A 19,250-nucleotide genomic window follows, 5' to 3' on the forward strand; every position below is an offset into this window, starting at 1 on the left:
AGTGATGGACATTTTTTTTTTTTTTTTTTTAGAGACAGAGTCTCACTTTATTGCCCTCGGTAGAGTGCTGTGGTGTCATGGCTCACAGCAACCTCCAACTCCTGGGCTTAGGTGATTCTCTTGCCTCAGCCTCCTGAGTAGCTGGGACTACAGGCGCCCACCACAATGCCTGGCTATTTTTTTGTTACAGTTTGGCCGGGGCCGGGTTCGAACCCGCCACCCTCGGTATGGGGCTGGCACCCTACCCACTGAGCCACAGGCGCCGCCCAGTGACGCACATTTTCTGTATCTTGATCTGGGTGATGGTTTATGAATGTATACATATGAAAAAGTCCTCAAGATGTTTGTACACCTAAGAAGATTTGTTTTTACTGGATGTGAATAGTATCTCAATACAATACTGCTTAAAAATATTATACACATACATCTACACCCCCCAACCTGCCTCTGCTCTAGCCCAAGGGAATAAGATATGGGAGCAGAGGATTCAGAGATAATGAGTATTTTGAAAAAACTCCCCATTTCCCTCCAATACTGGAAGCTGACAAACATTCTTTTAAGAATTGGAATTAGGCTGGGAATAAATAGTAGAACCTCTGTAAGTTGACCACTCCAGGGACTATAACAAACTGACCAATGTAAGGAACTAGGCCTACTGTACTGATACTGACATGTGCTGCCTGACTGGCCTATGAAAATCAGGTCAACTTAAGGAGGTGGTCAGTGTAGGGATGTGGTCAACTATGAAGGTTCTATTGTGTATAAACACAACTTTAAAATTCATAGAAAGCCCCTAGATATCATCAACATTTTCTTAACAAAGCCTACTTACTTTCCAGTTTGCCTTGGTTAGGGAACTTGTTTTGGTTTCAGTGATTTCAATGTCTTTAAAGGTATAAAATTAATACATTAATGAGAGGAACATATGGGTGGGGGTGGAGTCATGGAGGCTCAAGAGATACTGCTTGGTATTTATATTTATAGTTTGAATCATGCTTAGAAGAAGTCAGATGTTGCTTTTTTTTTTTTGTAGAGACAGAGTCTCACTTTATGGCCCTCGGTAGAGTGCCGTGGCCTCACATAGCTCACAGCAACCTCCAACTCCTGGGCTTAAGCAATTCTCTTGCCTCAGCCTCCCGAGTAGCTGGGACTACAGGCGCCCACCACAACGCCTGTCGGTAGGGCGCCAGCCCCATATACCGAGGGTGGCGGGTTCAAACCTGGCCCCGGCCAAACTGCAACCAAAAAATAGCTTTTTTTTTTTTTTGAGACAGAGTCTCAAGCTGTTGCCCTGGGTAGAGTGCCATGGTGGTGTTGCAGCTCACAGCAACCTCAAATTCTTGGGCTTAAGCGATTCTTGTGCCTCAGCCTCCCAAGTAGCTGGTACTACAGGTGCCCCCCACAATGCCCAGCTCTTTGTTGTTGCAGTTGTTGTTTTAGCTGGCCTGGGACTGAATTCAAACCTGCCAGCCTCGGTATACGTGGCCGGTATACGTGGCCGGCACCCTACCCACAGGGCTACGGGCTCCACCAGATGTTGCTTTCAAAATTTAACATTAACAAGTTCCTAAAATTGCAAAGCTGTAACATGTAGTAATGTGTTCATGGGCAATCTCATTAACCAAATCCTGTTTACCCTGATGCAGAGTAAGGAGACTTAAGTGTGGCAAAGACTTGGTAAATGGATTTCCTTTTTTGTTTTTGAAAGAAATTTGTGACTAGCTTTTATATATTTATCCAGAAAATGCAAGTTTTTTTTTTCCTTACCTCAAATTGTACTTTCTGTTTTTAAAAAAATATTTTCATTGCCTTTCTGTGGTCTCTTTTAAGAACAGTAAAAGAAATGTGGCTGGTCAGATGCACTTCATAGGCTTTAAATTAATAGTGTATTTTTTCTTGTTTTTAGTACAATGATTCAAATTTAATAGATGAACCCATAGAGTTAGTTCTAAATTTTGGCTTTACTTACCACTGAAAACTCAGTGACATCCATCAGAGTTTCAAAACTTTTTTTTTGAGACAAGAGTCTCACTCTGTAGCCCTGGGTTGAGTGCCATGGTGAGTTATAGCTCACAGCTTCTGGGTTGGAGCAATCCTCTTGCCTCAGACTTCCAAGTAGTTGTAATACAGGCATCTGCCATTAATTTTTCTGTTTTTAGTAGAGACGGGGTCTCACTCTTGCTCAGGCCAGTCTCCTAAGCTCAGGCAATCCACCTGCCTTGGCCTCCCAGAGTGCTAGGATTACAGGTGTGAGCCTGTAACAGTCAACACTTTTTGATCTGAAGGAGATGTGAAAACAGACCTGTCCACTACATTTTGCTTTTCATTGGGTTTATCGCTTAGCTTCCTCCCCAGGCATGTCATTTCTCTGGAGGAGTATACACTCCTACAAGGTCAGGCCTGGGGAGGACCTCAGAGATGGACTAATCCAGCCAAACTCTGTCTGCTGTCACACTCCAATTAAAAATAAACTCAGGCCTAGAGGTGAAGCGGCTTGTTCAGGGTCACATGGCTGGTCAGAGGCGGAACTGGAATTCTTATGACTGTGTGCAAGTCCTTTGCCCCTATTTCTGTGCCCCCAAAGCCGCAGGGTGCTATGCTCTATTTGCCATCATAGCAATTTTAGAACAAAGATAGGCATGTTACCTCCTTTCCACTGGGAAAGATGCCAAGAGGCCTCCCATCTCCCAGGATGGAGCAGAAGCCTGAGTCTTACATTGAGAGCCTGAAGGCATTTTCTTATCTTTAATCCTAATCCTGTCTTGGTCAAATTTCAAAGAGATTAACAGCATGCAGTTTGGGCTGGACAGACAAGGGCCCATTATCATATCTTACAAGCTGCATGACCCTTGGTGTGATAGGTAATTTCTTCATACCTCACTTTCCTCGTGTAGGAATGGGGATAATGATACAGGAGTTCCCAGAGTGCTTTACATACTTTCTGGAACACAGTGAGGCACTGCCTAACATTTTCTTTGGAAATCCAGCCTATACAAACATTTTCTTGAAAAACTGAGAAACTTTCAGTATTTTCTTTCCATCCTTTTCACATTGCATTCAGCGTCTGACTCTTCATAGTTCTGGAGATTGGCAAATGCTCAGAGAAGTTAGTCACTGCAGGTTTGCTCAGGGTGGGTACAGTAAGGCTTTGCTCTACAGTTTCCAGTTCTTTTTCCCAAGAGTGGGACATTTTTGAGTTGTAGACATTTGAAGTAATTCGGGATAATTTCTGTGACAATGACTTCAAAGTCCTTTTTCAACCCAAGAAAGCTTGTAAGGACTACACTTGAGTCTGGTGAGATAAAAGAACCCAAGACATGTATGTAGCACTGCAAAGGACAACAGAAATGTAGGCAAACCCTTTAATTTCACAGCTGCAGAAATCTAGGATCTCAGGGGCTGGGTACTTGTCAGTTATCCAATCGTTCAGCAGCAGGGGAGGGCCTAAAACCCAGGTTCCCTCGCCTGGATCAGAGCTTCGTCGCATTAACTCCACCCAAAAGTGCGAAGGAAGTCCCCTCCCAGTGCCTACCCAGGCAGGGTGGGGCGATTCTGTGGCACAGAACAAACTGGGAAAACCGCATATTCCAACTCTCAGCACCTATATAAAACTGGCTGCTTTTGCCATTCCTGATGTGGGGTGGGAATGGGAGACATAAAAGGAAAAGGGCGCTAAGACACTACTTGGTCCAGTACCTGGAAGTCTGGCTGTGCTGGGGCAAGATCTCTGACACTGCCTACTTGGCAGGGCCTTCTTACTCTCTCCTGGTCTGTCTTGTCTTGTGTGGTGGCTGCACAGAAGCGTCCTGCTTGGAGGGCCCCGCAACAAAAGGCGGACTGTCCTTGCTCTAGGTCCGAGTGGACGAGTTCGTGCCACAGCCACGTCCCTGTGGTCTTCGGAAATCTAGGTGGGATTTTCCTTTCGTGTCCGCTGTCTCCCCCAAGGCGGGGGCAGTGTAGGCTTGAGTTGGTTGTGGTGGCTTTGCCTTCGCTTCCAAGTCTCTTAACTCCGGGGAGTTTCATCCTGTCCTCCGTCGTCAGCACCCACTTTACCTAAAACATTTTTCAAAGCTACCCTATTAAAAGTGCGCGACTTCTCCAGGGCCTGCAGAAGGAGCTCACGCAGTCGGCATTCCTCGGATTCCAGCGCTGTGACGTCCCCAAGGACCGCGCGCCCGCAGCTCGGTCGCTCCGGCGCTCGGGCTTCACGTTTCGGCGCTCGCCCGCGCGCCCTCCCGGGCCGCATTCCTCCCCGCCCCCGGCCGCGCGCCCCGCGCTCCCTCCGCCTCCAGGCCCCCAGCGCCGCCGAGCCCGGCCCGGGGGTGGGGGAGCCGCGGCCGCCGGCGCCTGCTCCGTCCCCTCCCACTCGCACGGCCCCTTCCTCCCTCCTCTCTCAGCCGCTAGCATTTCCTGCCGCTTTGGCTTTCCCGGCCTCTCAAAGTTCTTCCCAACTTTTTCTCCGCCGAGCGAGCGCAGCCGGCGCAGTCTCGGGGGCAGGTTGCTGCGCTCCTCCGGGCTCAGCTGCCTCTTCTACCGGCTCTGGTCCTCGGGGAGCAGTAGACTCAAAGTGACCGCTGGCGAGCTCTGCCTCCCCACCTCCGCGATCTCCCCTGGCCTTCTCGCCCCGGCCCCCCTCGAGAGGGACAAGCCGGTGCTTAGGTTTTCCTCCTTTGCTCCGGTGCGCCCCTGCGCCGACTCTCGAGCCGGGATCGCGGCGGAAACCTCCCTCCCCTTTCGCCTCCGCCGGCTCCTTCCCTCCGCCCCTCCTCCGCCAGCCGCTGGAATCAATTCCGTGGGGAATCGGGGCTCTGCAGCAGCGAAGGACAGCCTTTCCACGCGGGACTCCGGGGCGCGACGAGGGCGGTGTAAGCAGGTAAGCCCCATCCGAGGCGGGGGAGTCGGGCCCGAGCGTGGGGGCGCCTCGGTGCTCCGGACGTCTCGAGGATGACCTGGGCAAAAGTTGGCATCGCCAACTTGGCTATTGGCGGCCCGGGACGCCTGGCAGGGCGCAGGGGCGCGAGGTGGCCAGGCCGCTGGGCTGTTATTTCGCTTTGGGAGCTGCCCGCGCTGAGGCGCATAGCCTGTCTAGGGAGTAAGCTGGAAGGTGAGCGCTGTCCGGGAGTCTGTGTTTCAACTCACACCCTCGTCCTTCTCCCCAGTACTTTCTGCGTTTGGGGAACGAGAGAGGGCCTGGAAAGGGCAGCTAGACCGTGGGGGCAACCCGGGTGAAAGACGAACGACGTTGCGGTCACAGCGGCGCTGTAGGGAGATGCAGCTCCCAGACGCCCCGTCTGCCTCCCACGGGGACAGGATCTTGAAAGGGAGAGTTTTCTTTCCCTCTCACTAGGCCCCAGCCGGTGCCACCGAACTCCTGGGCATCGAGGCTCCTGGGTAAAAGCTGTAGACACGTAATTTCAGATCAGGTCTCCACTTTAAACTTTCAGAATTCTGAGCATCAAGAACCCTTACATGACCCCTATCCGCTTTTCTTCTGGAGGGGACATTGAGGCAGCTCTGTCCCTTTCTCCCTTTCCCTCACACTTCCTTCAGTTCTCGTCGCGCTCCCTCCCAGCCTGCTATTTACACAGATTGTTGGGTTTTGACTTAAGTCTATGGAAGGACTGCCTGTTACAGCGCTTTGTGAAGGCGAGGAATCTCTAAACTGCGGGCAGCGTTATGGGTTGCAGATTTTCCACCAATGTGTTAATTTCTTGAATGGATTGGTTCACTTCTTTCATTCAACAAACCCAGTATTGAGCCGCTACTTTGCCTGGAAGTGGGGTGGGGAGGTAGAAAGATGCTAGAACAAGATGACAGTGCAGGAGTCTGCTGCTTAGTGGAGGAAACCCACAAGCTGATTAAGAGTTATAGTGCAATGGAATACTGCTTCCCTGAGAAGCTCCGGAAGGCTAGATCCTGGAGGTTAGGTGTGTGCACCCTGGGATTACAGGGTCATGGTGGTGCTCACCTGTGATTAGGATGGTGTCTTCTAGGCAGAGCAAAACTGCTGGCGCAAACAGAGTGCCGAAAAGGACAGAAAGGTCAAGCCTAGTCCTGGGGGCTGGAAGGGGACTTATGGCTAGGTTGATGCACCCTAATTCCTCCTTTCCCCATCAGAAATTAAACTAGAAGCATGTTACCCACTTATGTGAACCACAAGCAGCTTCCAGAGAAACAGACACCTCCCTTTCTGGATACACCCCAGTGCCTGCCTCTGTTTCTCCTGTGAGAAGCTTGTATGATCATCTACATTTTAATTGGCCCATGCTGGGTTTCATTAAAATGGTATTGATTCTTTTTTAAAAGAGCTTCTAAACACAGCAATAGGTGATGATAATACTGATGCACTTACACACCTTTTGTTATAAAATTACCTTATGTTTTGGTGATGGGGGTAAAAGCTTGTGCTGTAGAAATGACAGCCTTAATGAGCAGCAGTTGTTTTTTTTTTTTTTTTTTGAGATAGACTCTCAAGCTGTTGCGCTGGGTTAAGTGCTGTGGCGGTGTAGCTCTCAGCAACCTCCAACTCTTGGGCTCAAGAGATCCTCTTGCCTCAGTTTTTCAATTTTTAGTAGAGACGGGGTCTCGATTTTTGCTCAGGCTGTTCTCAAACTTGTGAGCTCAAGCAATCCACCCGCCTTGGCCTCCCGGAGTGGTAGGCGTGAGCCACCTGCCGGCCCAACGAACAGGAGCTTAATAGCATGATACCCTTTTGCCTCATCTGAATGGGTGGCCATGCTGTTCCGAATTCATTTATTTGTGTTTGTTCTCTACTTGTAAAAGTCTTTATTACTGGTTTAGCAGGATTGTAAGGAATAGTGTTTCTTTCTCTGAAACTTTATGAAAACTGAATACATTGTATCTTTTTGCAGGTCCTTGTAGCTCAATAGCATAGGATTCAGCAAATCCTGCCTTGAAAAATTCCTTATAGTACAGTAGCATTTTGTACCTGGCTTGCCTTTCAAGGGTGCCTCTTCACTGGGCTGAAGTGGTGTTGTAGTATTGTTCATAGTGGCTGAGTCCTGGCCAAGGTGACAGATGTCCAGCTTTTGGTGACCTCAGGCCAGTACAACAGAGTGGAAAGAACACACTGACTTCCTCCAACTTTGGGTATTTACCCAAACCCCTCTAACAGCATCTTGTCTCAAAAACAGCCCCTTGACAGTTTTCCTGAATTAGAGAACCTGCATGAGAGAAATGGCTGAAGAGATCCCTTTTCTCATAATCCCAGGCATCTACTTAGTTTCCATCATTGGCTTAAATATGTAATTATTATTAACACATTAGTTATTCAGCTTTATGCATATTGTGTCTTATTATAGACAGCTGTCACAGGAAGAACAGAGAGACTAATTTAATGTGGAAGAACCATAAAGAATTCAGAGAAAAAAATCAGAATTTGTAGAGTAATTCTTTCTTCCCCTGAATGGATGAGCCAAGTGTCAAGAATTGTGAGGATTTTTTTCTTTCAATGCCTGCCTTCCTTATTAGGCGTTTAAATTTTCCCCAGAGAAGAAAACATCAACCCTCTGATTGCATATTACAGCCTTCCTGGTTTCTATATTCTTGTTCTTTTTAAACAAGAATTTGATCAGATTCTTGCGTTTGAACCTCATTAGTTAGTCACAAAGTGCTGTGTATTTTTAAAATTCATTCTCCTCAAAAGGGTGCTATGCACTTTGTTAGAGATAAGGCAAGGGAAAGAGATAAGATGTAATACTTAATTAACCAATTAAAGAATGAAGAAAAACAAACACAACAACTTTGGTAGGAAGGAGGTTCAAGTTAATGTCTAAAATAAGCTTTTTGATCTCCCCTTACTGATTTAATTTGCCCTCCCTCTGTTTGGGTCCCGTGGAAGGCTTGAGTTGTGTGTGTGTGTGTGGCAGGAGGTGTGGCAAGTTTTGCGGCCTTTCCTGCCTGTCAGTTTACAGCAGCAGGGGGTCCAGATTTGGGGGTTTGAAATATAGCTAGGTTCAGATTCCAGCTTCACCATTTTTTCTTTAGCTGTGTGATGTTGAATGAACTTTTTTGTCATGGAGTCTCAGTTCCTTCATCTGCAAGGTGGAGCCAGTACTTTGCCAGTATATTTACGGAGAATTCAGGATGGTGCAGTAGATAGCACTTCACCCAGAATAGTTTGAGGATGGCCATTTATATATTCAGAGTTGTATGTGGCAATGAATATGCTCTTTGTGTGTTATTTTCCAGCAACCTGAATTCACATGTGTGCCAACATACACATAAAGCTTTGTCTTGACTTTTTTTAAAGTCTATTGGCTAAAAGCAAACATGTTTGTTGACAGCTACCATGTGACTCCTTATACATGGGAAGTTGAGAATTAGAGGCCCAGGCAGTAGGGAAGTTTGGGGAGGGTAGCCACTTTGAGAAAAAGGCAGAAACAGGGATCATTTTCCTTGTATGCTTCTTATTGTAACCAGGGTCATAAGGATTCTTGTAGTTCTAACATTGAAATGTAGTCATGTTAGGCCAACTCTGCCTGACTTTAACAAGAGTGCAAAACTGTCTGATGTAATTCTGCAGCCTTGGTTTCCTTCTTTGAAGCCCATAGAGTCAATGGCAACACCTCTAGTGTAATGCCAGCCACTGGTTGCTCGAGCTTTAATATTGCCTTTCATCTGAGAAGCCTGAACATTAGCTCATTGGTCTTCATGTGAACCTCCCAGTGGGAGGAAATGTTAGAAGAAAGGAACAACTCAAAGGACAGGTGTGTAATATGTATTCATGAAGCAGAATGGATGGCCAGGAATTAGTTAAATCTTGCATGCAGGCCTGAGGTCATATGAGGGCACCCTACCCCTTTGAGGAGTCAGGGGGAAAAAGCCTAGGAAAGAATGCAGATCTGAGTGAGATATTTGCAGTAGAAGGGAAAACAAAATGCATCTTTCTCAGATTAGCAATGCCTTTGCTAAATGTTGCATGCATGCTGACTATGAAAATAATTTCGGAATTATTTATCATTCTGAATTAAAGGATTGAGGAGGAAGGACTTAGAGTAGCTGAGAATAAAAGGTAATTGTAACTAAGTGCCTTTTTGTGTGATGGGCTGCTTTAAGTTGGGTTAGAACGACATATTAACATTGCTTTAATTTCCTTTCCATTTTTACTGTGGCTTTTGTATTTCTTACCTTTCTCTTCTCAAGCTTTTTTTTTTTCTTTTAATTCTTTGTCCTTGCTCTTGGGAGAACCATAAGCATTCTTAGATGAGTCTCACATGTAAAATTTGGTGTATGGGTGATTAAGCTCAGTTCTTAGGAGGTGCAATTAGGCCTAGGTCAAGAGTTTCATCCTGAGGCTGGTCAATTAGCTTGACCCGCAGGACTATCACATATCCAGAGAGCCTGTAACCCTAGTTAGCCATCCCATAAATGCTTGATGTTAGCTGATCGGGAGGAGTCTGGTGAGAAAATGAGCTAGGGATCCCCTGTGGTGTGGTGTCCTCTAAGTCAGTGTTGTTCAATCATTTTTATCTCACATACACTTGAACCTATAGTTAAACTTCTGTGACACCCTTAAATTAGGTTGATAAAAAAAAAAGAGTGAAAAAAAGAATATACTTATTGTGCTTTGAACTTCTTTCAAAAATAATGTAATTAATGATCTTAGGTGTTCAGGCACAGCTAAGCTTGTCTCAGGGCACACTGGTTGAAAAGTATTGCTTTTAGTAGTAGAATATCTTCTTCACATTTGTAATGTTTGAGATTTTAGTGTTGAACTGAATTCCTAAGGTAGAACGCCTTACTATGGGGGATACTGACTTGATCTACTTTGCCTTACAAGTTTTGAAACTCACAGGAAAAAATTACTCATTGCTGAGAATTAACAAAAATTCCTAAGGTATATCTTTGCGTGAACTGTGTATACTTACATACCTTATATTGAAGTTCCTCTTGTCTTTGGAAATCTGCCTTTGGGGGTTATCTCTTTCACATCCCATTCCTTTCAAGGAGTGAGGACATTAGTGAAGACAGGAGATCTCAACCTCAGGTGAACAGCAGAACCACCTGGAGGGCTTGTGAACAGGTGGCCTCTCCCCAGGCACACCCTGATTTCTGATTCAGTACCTTTGAGGTGGGCCTGAGAATTCCCATTGCCAAGGATCTCCGGGTGATACTGATGCTCCTGGTTCTGACAAATTGCATTTAAAGAACCACTGAGCTAAGAAATCTTATTTCATCCACCCACTCCTGTTTTGTAGGCTTGGTATGGTGGTCACTTCATTTTTTCACTTGTTAGGTTGAAGGATCTGTTCCTGGTTGCTTTTGAGCTGCAGAGAGGCCGGGTGTCACTGAATGGCCTCTTATCCAAAGCCAGGCCCACGCAGAACATAAGTTCAGTGTTTCCACTTCATTGGATCTGCTTGGCTGTCATCTCCAGTTCAGACCTCTCTTGCTTGCTACCAAACACTTTAGTTTACCTGGGGCTTATATCTTGAGTATCTAATATACATGCTAAATCCTACTTATCTGAAACTGAACTCTCCAGTCTCTTGCCACAGGTTTTCTGCCTCTGTATTTCCTATGTCAGTGATGTCGCTGTATATTAAGAGCTGCTCAAGCCAGGCACTTGAGTTTTCTCCCATGTCTTATTCTTTCTTTGTACTCTCAATCTTTCTTCAAATCCCGGGAACATATCCCATCAGTTATTAAGCCCTTTGAGTTTGAGTCTCTAGAATATTTTTAATTGGCTCCCTACCTTCGATCCCGATGCCTCTTGGGATTGTTGGACGAGTGTTGCTATGAATTGAACGTCCCCTCTGAAACTCATGTTGAAATTTAATTGCCATTGTAATTGTGTTAAAAAGTGGGATCTTTAAGAGGTGATTAGAGCCCTCATGAATGGATTAATGTCAGGTACATCATCTAGAGAGTTGGTTGTTATAAAGCAAGTCTGGACCCTGGTCCTTCTCTCGGGCTTGTGTGCTCCTTTTGCCTTCTGCCATGGGACGACCCTCGCCAGATGCTGGCACCGGGCTCTTGGATTCTCCAGCCTCCAAAACTGTGAGCCAAGTAAACTTCCGTTCTTTCTAAATTACCCAGTCTGTGGTATTCTCTTATCGCAACAGAAAATGGACAAAGACAAGATTAAAGATTGTCTTCCAGGGTGGCGCCTGTGGCTCAATGGAGTAGGGCGCCAGCCCCATGTGCCGGAGGTGGCGGGTTCAAAGCCAGCCCTGGCCAAAAACTGCAAAAAAAAGATGTCTTCCACATATTCTTTGGGCACTATGGAAAGGACTTTTAATAACAAATTCTTTAAAATCTGACTTTTGAATACTAAAGTCTTTTGCTTCTTGTTCCCTTGGTGAAATGGTCTGTTTCTGAGTAGCTTTCCATCCGTTTGCTGTTCCCCTTCGCTGTCTGTGCTAGTGCCCAGTAACACATACCATGTGGTGATGTTTAATTCCTCATTTGTTACATTCACATCCAGAGCAGCCTCTCCCCTTCCTGCCCTCTTAGCCACTGTGCATTTAGCTAAAGCTCTGTCTTCATCTACTCCTTTCTACTACTAGTTAGGCCTTCTTGTCTTTATAGTCCAATATCACTTTGAACTTACCTACCTTGGTAAATTCACCATATTATGCTTATTCATCTTCGTGTCTCCTCTTCTCTGAGTAGGGACCTGACTCAGTTTACTCGGTGGAGGTTGCATAGCAATGGCCATGATGGTGCTAATATTATCGTCATTGTATAGATAATGAAATGCAGTTGATTAAAAAAAAGACGTGCTTATAGAATCGGTGAATGAGTGCATTTCTGAAATAATTACCTTAGGGTTGAAAGCCCAGCCTAGGCTGGAATTCATTAGTTATTCTCTAGTAAATAGTTATTATGCTTTGGGAAAATTACATCTTGTTAATGACGATATGTGATTAAAAAAAATTAAGCTGTTGTCTGAAGTTACTAATACTATGGTTCTTAATGTTGTTTTGCTTTACTTAGATACTTCAAAAACATAATTTTCTTTTTTCTTTTTTATTGTTGGGGATTCATTGAGGGTACAATAAGCCAGGTTACACTGACTGCAATCAAAAACATAATTTTCTTTCAAAGTATTGCAGATCAAGGAAATGTAAATATCACAGAAAGATTAGGAAATAGGAACATTTGAGGGGTAAGACCTAAAACTAAGTTATTTTTGCAGGTTTAGATATATTGATTAGAATATGCTTAAGTTCTTTCCTGTGGATCATTTTCCTTGGTACCTGTGTAAAAAGGGCAGATGTTACTCAAAGTCTAAGTTACAGTTTTTAAAGTAAGAGAGACGAGGCTGGGAACAGTAGCTCATGTCTGTAATCCTAGCACCCTGGTAGGCTAAGGCAGGTGGATCGCTTGAGATCAGGAGTTTGAGACAGCCTGAGCAAAAGTGAGACTCCATCTCAACCAAAAATGGGGGGAAAAAATTAGCTGCACATGGTGATGCCCACCTGTAGTCCCAACTATGCACGGGGCTGAGGCAAGAGCATAGTTTGAGCCCAAGAGTTTGAAGTTGCTGTGAGCTGTGAGGACCCCATTGCACTTGACCCAGAGCTACAGAGTGACACTGTATCTCAAATAAATAAACACATAAATAAAATAAATAAAACAAACATAAAGTGAGAGAGATAAGACTCCCCACGACACTACGCAAACTCAGATTTGCCGGTCTGCCCATAACCGTGTCAGTCAGCCTGTTTTACTTACAGAACTATCATAAACAGCCATGATATCATTGATGTTTCCCCTACATCACAAGATTGACTTTTACCATTATTTTAGTTCTCAAGTAAAAGGAATTAAGGCAGATTTCATGGTCATGAAAGTGAATTCGTCATGTATTACATACATACTTCAGCTTGATATTAAAGGTTTTCTGGAAATAATCCCTAAGTGGACCTCTGAGTTCTTCAGATTTATGTTCTGCTATTCCTCAGGGTTCTGCCAAGCTGCAGGTGTTTCCTGAACAGGCCCAGTAATTTTCCAACTATGGTGGTGCAGTTTCCTTGCCTAGGAATTGTAACACTCATGATTGCCCATCATAGCTGTCGTCCCTCAAAGTCCTCCTCAGATACTACGTTCTCTGGCAGCCTCCCCTCATCTCCCTTGGGGTCAGGCTCTCCTGCTGCTCTGCACTTGGTGTTTACCCCACTGTGCTTGTGCCTTGGTTCCCCTGCCTCATCCCCTCATTGGCCATCAGCTGCCTTGGGACTGCCTCTTGCCTCACTCCTCCATGTGGGTTGTGCACTTCTCTTCTGCTCTTGGTCACTTATAAATGTTCACTCAGGTCTGCCACCCCTTTTCCCAGGACTGCTCTGGTGCCCTTCCTTGTTCCCTAGGACAGTCCTTTCTGTCACAGCAGCACCACTTTGTGTAAGCTGTCCCCTGTTCCAGTTCTGGGACCAGTCTACTTTCTACAGTACTGTCTTTCCTTTCCTTTTTTTTTTTTTTTTTTTTGAGACAGAGTCCCAGCTATTTTTTTTTGTTGCAGTTGTTTTGGCTGGCCCCGGTCGGGTTTGAACCGGCGACCCTTGGTGTATGTGGCTGGTGCCATAACCACTGTGCTACAGGCACCAAGCCTATACTACTGTCTTTTCTAAGACACATCTGATACCTTCACTCTCCTGCTTAGAATCTTTCTTGCCACTTTATATTTAGGGATATACATGCATATATTTATTCCTACTATATATATAATATATAAATATGTATGTAATATATACTACTATATATATAAAAAAATATATATATATATAAATAATAAGGGCATAAGGAAATGGCAGAAGAATAAGCACTAAATACCAAGCGTGGGGGTAACTGGGGTGGTGAGGATGAAGATGTGATGGTGTTTTGTTTTCTAAGTTGGTGATGGGAACGTGTGTTTCTCATATTCTCTTTTAGGTCTAAAATATTTAATTTAAAACATTTTCCAGGGCTGAGTGTGGGGGCTCACACCTAAAATCCCGGCACTTTGGGTGGGTGGATTGCCTGAGTTCAGGAGTTTTATACCAGTCTGAGCAAGAGTGAGTCCCTGTCTCTAAAAATAGCCAAGTGTTGTGGTGGGTGCCTGTAGTCCCAGCTACTCAGGAGGGTGAGGCAAGAGGATCACTTGAGCCTGAATTTGTGGTTGCTGTGAGCTATGGTGTCATGGTACTCTATTGAGGGCAACAAAATGAGACTTTATCTAAAAAAAAAAAAAAAAATTACCAATACCAAATTTCCCATCTAGCAAAGCATCAAGGCGCTGGTTTCCACCTACATTCCTAGCCTTGTCTGGCCACTCCTCTAAGCCTCTCCTGGCTTCCTGTCACCTTTCTCCCAACATTTCTCATTGTTGAAACTTGGATGCTTTGACTCACGCTGTTATTGTTATTTCTTTCTGCTTTGCATTCTTTTTACATCTGATCACGTCATGATCCCCTACTCATTCTTTAATGCTTAGTATGATGTTTACATCTTTTGGGGTGTTTTATCTGACATTCCTTTTTCATTAATGGGAATGATTCCTTGCATATCTGTCCTCCTGTGGCACTGTACACGTCCTTTGCTGGGGTGTACCTCATAGTGTATTAGAGCTGGTTGTTCATCTCTCTCCCCAAGTTGTGAACTGTTCGAGGACATGTTTCGTGATTTGTTTATCCTTGGGTTCTTGACACCTGATGCAGAATTGATGTTTAATACAATGTTTGGAGGACTGGGCCCAGCAGCTCATGCCTGTAATCCTGTCACTCTGAGTGGGGGAGGTGGGCGGCCTGCTTGAGCTCAGGGTTTTGAGATGAGCTGAGCAAGAGTGAGACCCTATCTCTATTGAAAAAATAGAAAAACTAGCTAGGTGTTGTGGCAGCTACTTGGGAGGCTCAGGTAAGGGGATTGCCTGAGCCCAAGAGTTTGAGGTTGTTGTGAGCTCGGATGCAATGGCACTCTACCCAGGGCCACAGAATGAGACTGTCACACACACACACACACACACACACACACAAAGTGTTTGGGGACCTGATGAGTAGTAGATATAAAATAAATGTTTTTAATTGAAGCAGTTCTTAAAAAGTGTATCCATAAAATCTTCAAACAAGTTGGAGGTAAAAAATATCCTTTGGGCTCAGTATCTAAAATTTTGATCGAAAATCTAATGGATTTATACATAGATTACCTATTTTTATTTTTTTGGCTGGGGCTGGGTTTGAACCTGCCACCTCCGGTATATGGGGCCAGCACCCTACTCCTTTGAGCCACAGGCACCGCCCTGGATTTCCTAATTTAAACACATGATTTGTTTTGCTACTATTTCTTCTGCTTTTCCCATTTGCTTTATGTAGGTGGCTTTTTTTTTTTCTTAGCCTCTCATGTTCCCCCTCCTCCCATCCTTTCTGCCATCACCATGGAGTGTGTTTGTGGTTTCTGTATAGTGTCTGCAGGTGTGTGCAAGTCTGAGTTTGGAAAGAGCTCTAGGCTGTGAAATGGTACCACTTGTAAAGGATGACTTCAGCCCTCAACATGGCTTGCACTCGGTGGAGAAGTGGCACATCCATTTAGAAGGAGGCTGCAGGGTTTACTTTTATGGCAGATGTGTCCCACTGCAGAGCTGTAATAACCATAATGAAGGAGGATTATGCTGCATTAGGTTTATGAAGGGTGCACCAGTCTGTTACCAGGTCAGTGGTGACAGCTCAAGGCAGCAATTAGGTTTCATTTTAGACTCCAGGAGGCAATTAGCATTCCCTTCTGCCAGGGAAATACTGGGATCTATTAGGCATGTATTTCATTATGTGTCTTTTTCATTATACATTTTGTAAAATGTGCTTTTGATGATGAAGGTACACATTTTTTGAGCCATAAGCATGTCTCTAAATTATCATTTGAAAAATGGAGCTGACTTTTAGACTCCCAGGGTTTAGACCTATGAGTTATATGTGTACTAACTTTCTGGTTGCTTTGTGCTTTTTAAACTGGGATTTTTTTTTTTTAAAAAAAGATCTTATGCATTCTTTTAGTCAAAGGTATGACTATGTTACAGAATATTATATAATTATATAATTATGTGATTTATGAGGAGAAAAAAGTATGACTGATGTGCAATGAATTAAAACACCAAAATAATGAAATGACACCTACTGATCTTAATTATATTCTTTAGAAAATTATTGTTTTACTTAAGAGGCATCTAAAAATAAAGACAGGAGAGGATGATTTGTGCTGTGCTTCTGCTGAGCAGCTGTTTGGTTGCTTTTTAAGATGAGGCTTATTTTCTGAGTACCAGGTTAGGGACAAGTGTGGGCTGGGTGTCCCTTCATCCTTAGGAATGTTTGTAGGCATTTTAGTTCTGCCTGTGACTATAAGGTGATATTTAGTAAGTTATTTAAGCAAATTTCCTCCCCTCTTACCTCCTTCCCTACCTTTCTCCCTCTATGCTTCTCCCTCCCATCTTTCTCTGGAATAATCTCTATTTAGAGAATTCTGATAGATTAATTAGTATGTATATATTCAAAATTAATATGTTTTCAGGTATGATGGAAGGGAAAAGTGCATAGGGTCCAGCACATAAGGCTGGGAATGCAGTGCAGAAGTTTGCAAAGGATGTCTCTTTCCTTGAGATAATTAGGCTGTGCCCTTATCGTTTGGTTCTTGGTTCATATTATTATTTTTTCTCATTTGTAGACTGGTAAAACTATAAAAATGATTTAACATAGCACTTTGAAATCTGTATTACATTTGTATTGTATATTAAAGTATTGTATATTTCATTTGCTACAGAAGTCCTGCCAAAGCTAAATTCTTCTTGGTAAGGTTTTTTTTTTTTTTTTTGAGATGGGATCTTTTTCTGTCATCCAAGCTGGAGTGCAGTAGTGCGGTCCTAGCTCACAGCAGCCTTGAACTCCTAGGCTCCAGTGATCCTCTGGCTTCCATCTCCAGAGTAGCTGGGACTACAGGTATGTGCCCACCATCCCATGCTAATTTTTAAGTTTTTTTAGAGCTGGAGTTGTACCGTGTTGTCCAGGCTGATCTTGAACTCTTGGCCTCAACCTCATATCTCAGCCTTGCAGATTTGCTACGATTGTAGACATGAGCCATTGGGCCCAGCTAGAAAGGATCTTTCTCTTTTATTTTTCTTTTAAATTCCATTTTTTGCAACACTTTTATATCTCAAGGGACGTGAATATCACATGGAACACTTATTAGAGAAATCTTGGCTTAGAAGGTACCTGGAATAGAGAAGATATGTTTGTTATATTTAAGAAATATAATGTGTAATTTAGACAGTGTAGTGACTTGGGTTGTTACGGTTAAACATTTAAAGTCTTCATTATCAAACCAGAACTATGTTTAACTTTGTAAATAACTAACTGGACTTTTTTCTTTTTTTAAGAGCATGAAAGTTTAAAGGAAAATACCAGGCATTTATTTACACAGTTAACTTTCAGAAAAAGTTTAAAGGGCAATAAACATTTAGTCTAATTTTATGTATTTATAATACAGTGAGAGTAATTTCAGATTAAATTTGAGGCACTTATAGGAACCTCATCCTTCAAAGAAAGACTCAGATCTATTCAATTGTCTGTGTTATTGAGGCCAGAAAACGTGGTTAATATATACACTATGGAAAAAAATCTTCATTCTGCAAATTTTGGCCATCAGCCCTCTCCTTCCTCCCTTGCTAATAATGATGCCAAACAGCGAGCAGGCAGGCTGGGGAGGGGTAAGCCTTTGAGGTTTTTAGAAATGCCATTGCAATTATTTTATTAATAGTCGCCTCTGTTTGAATTGTTTTGTGTAATTGAGCACGTAACAAAGGCATTGTGAATATAATATGAACAGGTTTTTACCACCATGGCCTCTATTTATGTCAGGCTAATTTGCTCAGGATTCCCTTCTTCACATTTCCCCAGTCCCATCTCTGACCTTTCACAAAATAGAGCTTTATATATAGAAGTCTCTTCTACAACCTTCAAATTCATAACAACATTCTGAAAGAAATGTTATTTTTTATCTATAGCTTATCCTTGAGAAATATGCAAGTTAAAGAGATTATTGGTTTAGGTCTCACAGGTAGTAAGTGAAGAAGTAGCATTTGAACTTGTAGCCCAAGTTCTTCTTAAACACCGTGCGAGGCTCTGAAGTCTGTGCAGGGCAAGTACATGTATACCCTTCCTCCTTTCCTTCCTCCTCTTTCTTTCCATCCATCCACCTGTCCATCCATCAGTTTTTTAAATAATTGCATTTTGTTGTTTTTGAAGGTGGGTATGTTTTTCTGTGGTCATAATCTTTAAAAGAAGCAGCAACTAGTAGTAAAGCCATTAGCCCTGCTGGTCATTCAGCATTTGAAATGCATCTACTTTGAGTTGAAATTTGCTGCCAGTATCAAATACCTTGAAGACTTTGTATGACAAAAGAAAAAAAGGAATGTAAAATATCTCATTATATTTTTTTATTGATTAGATGTTGAAATGATATTTTGGCTATATTGAGTTCAATCAATTATTAAAATTAATTCAATTGTCTTTATTTGCTTTATATATGTAACTGCTAGGAAATTAAAAATTAGATATGTGGCTTGTATTTATAGTTTGTGTTGTATTTCTTCTGGACAGCACTATTTTAGATGGTCAGACTGTCCTTAGGAGCCCTGGTCCATTGGTGATGGCTAAGAGAACTGGGGGAAAGTGGTTAGAAGGTAGTAGTAGTTATTTGCAATAGTGGGAGGCCAGCCTGATGGCACCTTGGATGACAGGTCGGCAGAGAGAGGCTAATATTAGTGGGCATTTATTTAGTACTTAACCATGTGCAAGTACTTTGTCTGGTACTTTCATTGGATTATCTTTATTGATCCTTACAACAACCCTGTGAAATAACCAATGATTGGCCCATTATAGATGAGAAAATCTAGAGCTTAGAAAGACTAAATTATTTGCACAAGATCTTACAGCTAGTAAATAAATACTGGTTTACTATCTAATACCATTGGTCTGCAAATACTAGTAAATGACAGCGCTGAGTGTCAAATCCAGGCATGAATCCAGAGCGTGTAATTACTCTGGACCATTCATCACTTCTCAAAGGCAGACCCCCTTCCCCGCAAACCTACCAGAATTGATCTCTTATAGTCCTTTTGTTCATTAATGGCAACTAAGGGTGCCTGGTCTCCTCAGTACTGAACAGTGTCATCTTGGAATTAGCAAAATTTAGTACAACAATTGATGTTCCTAAAAATCACCTCAAGGTAACAAGAAATGATGAGATCATGTTTAGAATTCTCTATT

The 19,250-nt window shown here is 43.3% G+C and overlaps 1 protein-coding gene across 2 annotated transcripts in view; it reads left to right on the forward strand.

The window, feature by feature from the left end:
* Positions 1 to 4,825: 4,825 nt before the first annotated feature.
* Positions 4,826 to 19,250, forward strand: part of PTPN14 (protein tyrosine phosphatase non-receptor type 14) — a 222,234-nt gene continuing 207,809 nt past the window's right edge. For both annotated transcript variants that reach the window (XM_053604957.1, XM_053604956.1), the window contains exon 1: positions 4,826 to 4,873. The gene's annotated coding sequence lies outside the window, so the exon portion shown is untranslated. The remainder of the gene's footprint in view (positions 4,874 to 19,250) is intronic.

The sequence above is a fragment of the Nycticebus coucang genome, chromosome 10, assembly GCF_027406575.1.
Source record: "Nycticebus coucang isolate mNycCou1 chromosome 10, mNycCou1.pri, whole genome shotgun sequence".
Classification (NCBI taxonomy): domain Eukaryota; kingdom Metazoa; phylum Chordata; class Mammalia; order Primates; family Lorisidae; genus Nycticebus; species Nycticebus coucang.